The 6,000-nt window shown below is 44.9% G+C and overlaps 1 protein-coding gene across 1 annotated transcript in view; it reads right to left on the minus strand.

Moving 5' to 3' along the window:
* The window catches only part of EPHX1 (epoxide hydrolase 1), a 28,789-nt gene extending 23,141 nt beyond the window's left edge, over window positions 1-5,648 (minus strand). Inside the window, exon 1 of the mRNA XM_069954250.1 lies at window positions 5,625-5,648. The gene's annotated coding sequence lies outside the window, so the exon portion shown is untranslated. The remainder of the gene's footprint in view (window positions 1-5,624) is intronic.
* Between the last annotated feature and the right edge of the window lie 352 nt (window positions 5,649-6,000).

Consider the following 6,000-nt stretch of genomic DNA (forward strand, 5'->3'; position numbering starts at 1 on the left):
GGCTTTGGCTTCAAAAATCTGACAGATAAATCTGCCTGTGTAAATGCACCATTAGTTCCCTGGCTCAGCAGCATAGTATCACACATGATAGGCTTAGATACACAGCTCAGCAGCATAGTATCACACATGATAGGCTTAGATACACAGCTCAGCAGCATAGTATCACATATGATAGGCTTAGATACACAGCTCAGCAGCATAGTATCACACATGATAGGCTTAGATACACAGCTCAGCAGCATAGTATCACACATGAGAGGCTTAGATACACAGCTCAGCAGCATAGTATCATACATGATAGGCTTAGATACACAGCTCAGCAGCATAGTATCACACATGAGAGGCTTAGTTTCAGGGCTTAGAAGACTGTATCACATACAACAGTAATAGTAGGCAGCAGTTGTGCAGCACACAGCCCTGTATGTGTCTGGGGTGGGGTAGGCATTTCCTCTAGCTCCGGATTCTGTATTCGCTGCCGCCATATCTGCTCTGCCATCCACTGTGCTTCCCATAGCAGTCACATGGTCAGGGTGTAGCCCGCCGCCTATCAACAAGCTTCTTACTGTACATGTCATGTGCAGCGTGTTCTTACCTGATAACAGGACAACCTCTTCATGACATTGCCAGGCTTTACAGTAGAGTAGAAGTCCTATAATGCACAAAGCCTCCATTGTCAGATTTTCTTTCATGTATAATTGTGCAACCAGTTTTATTGTTCCAATGTATTTAGAATAAAAAATGAAGAAACTTTGCAAATAGCCTTTATTACAAATCTATGGAAGAAGGAATATATAGGTGCAGCTCACAATCTCAGTATCTAAATGGGTCGAGGTGAAACTAAAAAATGCCCTTACCTAGAGACGGGTAAAAAATTCAACAGCAGAAAGACATATAATATTTAGTCCCCTAGACCACATAAAGTTCCAACTTTTAGATATGACAATTTAATAAATAAAATAGCAATATAGATAAAATTAAAACGGAGATCTTATTTCTAAAACATCATAAACATCATATAACCGTAGGAGTACGGAATCGGAAAAGACTGATGGATAAAAAGTCAATGTAATACCGCTGGGTGCTGGCCAGTAGTTGCAATCAGCATTAGTTCAATGTGTTAGTATAAAGGTTGCTTCAAGCCTCAGATAAATATGCTTCTAGTTGTAGCTATTTTTGTTTCTGGGTCACAGTTGTAATCGTACCGGCCACAGTTAGGCCCCCTTCACACGTCCGGAAAATCTGTCCGGATTTCCTATCAGGAAATCCGGACGGATTTCCGGACTCATAGGCTAACATTGGACACGGACACCCTTCCGGATTTTTCCGGAAGGGTGTCCGTTCCGGAAAATAGGACCGGATTTTTTAGATCCTGTCCTATTTTCGTCCGGAAATCCGGCACGGACGCCCCCATAGAAGTCTATGGGAGCGCCGGAATCACGGGCATTTTCCTGATGTATATCAGGAAAGTGCCCGTGATTCCGGAATGGTAGAGAGCCAGGACCTCACCACGGGGCCGACCGCCCGCCCGCTCTGCTCGCCCGCTCTGCTCGCCCGCTCTGCTCCGCTCGCCCGCTCTGCTCCGCTCGCCCGCTCTGCTCCGCTCGCCCGCCCGCTCCGCTCGCCCGCCCTGCTCCGCTCGCCCGCCCGCTTGCTCGCTCCGCTCGCCCGCCCGCTCCGCTCGCCCGCCCGCTCCGCTCGCCCGATCCGCTCCACCCCCCCCCCCTCCCGGAAACTCACCACCGGCCCGCCGCATGCTCCGGACCTCCGACCGCTGCCGCCGCCCGGATCTCTGCACTGCACTCTGCCCGGACCTCAACCTCGCTGCCCGGACAGAGCAGGATCCAGGACAGGTGAGATTACCCTTTTGAGAATTACTACTCCCACCATGCTTTGATGGAGTTGCCAGGCCATGATGGGAGTTGTAGTTCTGCAGCCTGTGGCCATCCAGGTTGCAGAAGTACAACTCCCATCATGGCTCTGCTGGCAGGCCATGATGGGAGTTGTAGTTCTGCAGACTGTGGCCATCCAGGTTGCAGAAGTACAACTCTCATCATGGCTCTGCTGGCAGGCCATGATTGGAGTTGTAGTTCTGCAGACTGTGGCCATCCAGGTTGCAGAAGTACAACTCCCATCATGGCTCTGCTGGCAGGCCATGATGGGAGTTGTAGTTCTGCAGACTGTGGCCATCCAGGTACACTAGGGGCTGTGTGGGTACCTGTGATTTATGTTGGCATACTAGACCATCTCATCAGGAAATCCTGAAGGTTTTTCCTAATGGTTTCCTGATGGTAAAAACGGATTACTGTCAGGAAATCCTGATACTATCCTGATGACATTTGAGGTCTCCTGATCAGGATTTCCTGACAGTAAAAACTGACACGGACGTGTGAATGGGGCCTTATTGCTGGACATGTAGTCCTTCTGGTGATCGTGTATCTCACAGCTCCCGGCACCTGGTACTGGCAATCCATCACTGCTATTGCTTATCACTGCCACTGGCGAAGGGGTTAATCATTATAACCTTGAAACGCGTTTGGGCGCAATCTATGAACTATTCTAACCTGCAAGTCATACCGCTACTGGGGGGCCCCCCACCATTCTTCCCACCCGACCAACCTACGGCAACTATCTGTTATCCCCACCAGCATCTCACCCTGGACAGAGACATCCAAGGTGAGAACGAGGCCGCGATACAGAACGAGGCTGGATAACGGCGCGCGAACGCTAACTGAACACCACGAGGACGCGCTGCAAAAACCTCTCCAGCCCAGACCGAAGTGATCTCAACTGATAGCCTTCGCAAGAGGGAGAGAGCCACGACAGCAGCCATCATCTCGATCGGGACGGGTGAGCGGCGTCACAGACGCCATTTTTCATATCTAAAGTGTCACAATATCGCTACAATAAGTGTGATTCAACTCTACCTGGCCACTATCGAGTGTCTCGCTGTACCAGGTGCCAGGAGCTGTGAGATACACGATCACCAGAAGGACTACATGTCCAGCAATAACTGTGGCCGGTACGATTACAACTGTGACCCAGAAACAAAAATAGCTACAACTAGAAGCATATTTATCTGAGGCTTGAAGCAACCTTTATACTAACACATTGAACTAATGCTGATTGCAACTACTGGCCAGCACCCAGCGGTATTACATTGACTTTTTATCCATCAGTCTTTTCCAATTCCGTACTCCTACGGTTATATGATGTTTAGGATGTTTTAGAAATAAGATCTGTTTTAATTTTATCTATATTGCTATTTTATTTATTAAATTGTCATATCTAAAAGTTGGAACTTTATGTGGTCTAGAGGACTAAATATTATGTCTTTATTACAAATCTCCTACCGTTTTGTGTCTACGGCTACTATAAAGTCTTGTGTCTCCATGGTTAGACTACAAAAAAATCCCATGTAGTCTGATCCAGCAGGGGGGCGTTCACTTAATATGACTAGGCATTAAATCTGTAATGAGTTTTGCATATCAGGAGCCATTGTCTATAGTAAATCAATGCAACTTCTATATCAGTGTTCCTCAACCTGTGTCTCTCCAGCTGTTACAAAATTACAACACCCCCAACATTCTCTGAAAGCCTGACCCCCCACCACCACTAACCTGTGTCTCTCAGCTGTTACAAAATTACAAGGCAGCTATATAACATCTATACTTACTGTATCCAGGTCCAGACTCCCGAAGGCAGCTATATAACAGCTATACTTACTGTATCCAGGTCCAGACTCCCGAAAGCAGCTATATAACAGCTATACTTAACTGAAATCCAGGTCCAGTCTTCTGAAGGCAGCTGTATAACAGCTATACTTACTGTATCCAGGTCCAGTCTCCTGAGGGCTGCTATATATAACAGCTATACTTACTGTATCCAGGTCCAGTCTCCTGAAGGCTGTTGTATAACAGCTATACTTAACTGAAATACAGGTCCAGTCTCCTGAAGGCAGCTATATATCAGCTATACTTACTTGTATCTAGGTCCAGTCTCCTGAAGGCAGCTATATAACAGCTATACTTACTGTATCCAGGTCCAGTCTCCTGAAGGCAGCTATACTTACTGTATCTAGGTCCAGTCTCCTGAAGGCAGCTATACTTACTGTATCCATGTCCAGTCTCCTGAAGGCAGCTATACTTACTGTATCCAGGTCCAGTCTCCTAAAAGTGCCTATTAAGTCTTTGTTGTCCTGTTTTGGTGCCTAATCTCCCTCCACCCCTTCCCTCTCCATAAGAGAACCATGAAGACACGGGGGCGAGATTCAAACTTCTTTTTCATGATAAAAATGCATTTTTCGGCTTATAAACCCAATTACTAAGTTTCTTAAAATCGCCTGTACTATTGATTAACAAAATGTAAACGACAGAGACACTTTAGGTTATGTTGTTACACTGTGATTGCTCCATGCAGGTGAGACCACAAGGGCATATGGTACCCAATAGCAGCACAAGATTGCCAGCAATATCATTGCATAAGTTAACACACCCTGGACTAGGTGTTCATTTACTATATTAGACCAACTTTCTTCCCCAGTATCACAGCACTATGGGAAGCTTCAGTCCCTGCCTAATCCTCTCTCTCAGATCAGATTTTGGCAGCAGATCCCGGGCCTGAGAAAGTGTCACTTACCCCCCTGATCATCACAGGTGACCGGGTCAGATTCTCTCTCTGGGTCTCATTGTGGAGTAAATAAAAGAGCGGATTATAGAAACTCTCCAGAATGTGACACCGACCCCAGAGGACACAGCGGTGGATTACAGGCACCTTCACCAGCGCAAAAAAAATGGCCTGTTGTGTGGGAAACGTGAATGTAAAACCGACACCAGCAAATTCCACAGAGGTTATTATCATCTGGCAGGCGGTGAATAGAACCAGTGAAATCTATCGGTGCGGTGAGAGTCGCCTCTTCCCTTGTGTCCAACACTGCACAAAGTGAACGCATTCATCTGTACAGAAGCATTCACTAATAAGGGGGCTTACAGGAGCCAGGTGGGCTCTGCGCTAGGTAAAAACACAGTAGTAGGGAATTCTAACAATACAAACACAATATAAAAGTAAAAAATAAATTACGCTATCAGAGGTTGTATTAGGAGCCAATGTCGTAGATTCAGCCGACAAGTTCAATAGGGTCCAAAGGGCACAGTTGCTATCTGCCACGCAAAGGATGTGGCACGTGTTTTCTTGAGCAGAACACAAAAGTTGTCCAGAGGTGACCTTAGTCTAACTAATAAATTAGAAACATACAACAGTAATATATGTATAAATACAGACACACACACACACACATATATATATATATATATATATATATATATATATATATATATATTTTTTTTTTTTTTTTTTTTAATATTTCTATACTGTAATAAGGTTATTATTATTTTTTAACAACTACAGAGCCACAGGATGGTGATCAGGCCGATCTATATATATATATGATCACCAACCTGTGGCTCTCTTGTTGTTAAAAAAAATAATACTAATCTTATTACAGTATAGAAATATAAAAGTAAAAAAAAAAATGTACTTGTAAAAATTAATCTAACATTTCAGCTGCTGAAAGGAAAGTGTAAAACTAGTGCACGGTGGCATTAAATTAAAAAAAAAATAAAAGATACCCAGCCAGATTTCCTGCAGCTGCTATTCCAATGCTCCAGGTACCGTGTTGCTCTCTGGTGGTTCCAGGGACAGGCCATCAGTAAATCATTGACCAAGTAGGTCACTGCTCCGGATAGTTGATTGGCTAAGGGGCTAGGTCTGAGGGCACATCACAGATAGCAATGAATTGCGGAGACTAAGTACTGGAAGGTCAGTTGCAAGGAACTAGGGTATTTGAGTATCACTTTGGGGTATTTTTATGCCACCCTCAGCCAAAACAGCCAAACAAAAATTAAAAAAATAAAAATAATAATAATTAAACATAAATGGATGGATCAGAATTATTTGTTCTTGTGTAGTACCTCCTCCCACCTGCAGGTGCCAGTATTGCTGCAC

Source organism: Dendropsophus ebraccatus, chromosome 15 (assembly GCF_027789765.1).
Source record: "Dendropsophus ebraccatus isolate aDenEbr1 chromosome 15, aDenEbr1.pat, whole genome shotgun sequence".
In the NCBI taxonomy this organism is placed as follows: domain Eukaryota; kingdom Metazoa; phylum Chordata; class Amphibia; order Anura; family Hylidae; genus Dendropsophus; species Dendropsophus ebraccatus.